Raw genomic sequence first — 1,433 nt, 5'->3', positions numbered from 1 at the left:
AGAAATGGGTCGGGCATGGTGGCTCACGCCTGTAATCCTAGCACTTTGGGAAGCCAAGGAAGATGGATCGCCTGAGGTCAGGAGTTGGAGACCAGCCTGTTCAACACAGTGAAACCCCATGTCTACTAAAAATACAAAAATGAGCCTGGCGTGGTGGTGGGCACCTATAATCCCAGCTACTCGGGAGGCTGAGGCACAAGAATCACTGGAACCCAGGGTGTCGGGGACAATCTCACTCGAGCTGAGAGATTGTGCCATTTCACTCCAGCGTGGGCCAAAGAGGGAGACTCCGTCTCCAAGAAAAAAAAAAGACTAAGAAATGATGAAGACTACAATAGAGAAACGGGTAAAGGACATGAACAAACAATTCACGATAGAAATATGAATAGCTAATACACAGAAATTTAAAAAATTTAATCTTGCTGGGCGCAGTGGCTCTCACCTGTAATCTCAGCACTTTGGGAGGCCATGGCAGGAGGACAGCTCGAGCCCAGGAGTTCAAGCCTGGGCAACATAGAAGGAACTCTCTCTCCCCAAAAGGAAAAAAAAAAATTAATCCTACTAAACCTCAAGTATGTTGAAAATTTTAATGTGACACCATTTTTTCAACTTGTCAAATTTGGAAAAGTTTATTGTTATTGTTATTGTTGTTGTTGTTATTGTTTTGAGACAGAGTTTCACTCTTGTTGCCCAGTCTGGAGTGCAGTGGGACGATCTTGGCTCACTGCAACCTCCGCCTCCCAGGTTCAAGCGATTCTCCTACCTCAGCCTCCCGAGTAGCTGGAATTACAGGCAAGTGCCACCACACTCAATTAATTTTGTATTTTTTTTTTTTTAGTAGAGACAGGGTTTCTTCATGTTGGTCAGGCTAGTCTCGAACTCCCAACCTCAGGTGATCCGCCCACCTCAGCCTCCCAAAGACCTGGGATTATAGGCATGAACCATGGCGCCCAGCCTGTTGTTGTTTTTATTTCACACAGAATAAAAAGAGAGAAGGGAAGTTTGTGCTCCCTATTATTGCTGCTGGGTGTACAAATTGGTCCAACCAGTGTACATGGAAATCTGACAGGATGCTCAAAAGCTGAGGAGTGTGCATGTCTTTTGACTCAGTAATATTTACCTCTGTGGAATTCATACTAAGTATATAATTAGAAATGTGAGGCCGGGTGCAGTGGCTCACACCTGTAATCCCAGCACTTTGGGAGGCCGAGGCAGGTGGATCACCTGAGGTCAGGAGTTTGAGACCAGCCTGGCCAACATGGTGAAACCCTGTCTCTACTAAAAATACAAAAATTAGCCTGGCATGGTGGTGCCTGACTATAATCCCAGCTACTTGGGAGGCTGAGGCAGGAGAATTGCTTGAACCCAGGAGGTGGAGGTTGCAGTGAGCCGAGATCATGCCACTGCACTCCAGCCTGGGCAACAGAACAAGA

Source organism: Sapajus apella, unplaced genomic scaffold (assembly GCF_009761245.1).
Source record: "Sapajus apella isolate SASKATOON/1434 unplaced genomic scaffold, GSC_monkey_1.0 scaffold136, whole genome shotgun sequence".
In the NCBI taxonomy this organism is placed as follows: Eukaryota; Metazoa; Chordata; class Mammalia; order Primates; family Cebidae; genus Sapajus; species Sapajus apella.
The sequence above is the reverse complement of the archived record's forward strand: the minus strand, read 5'-3'. Positions refer to the sequence as shown.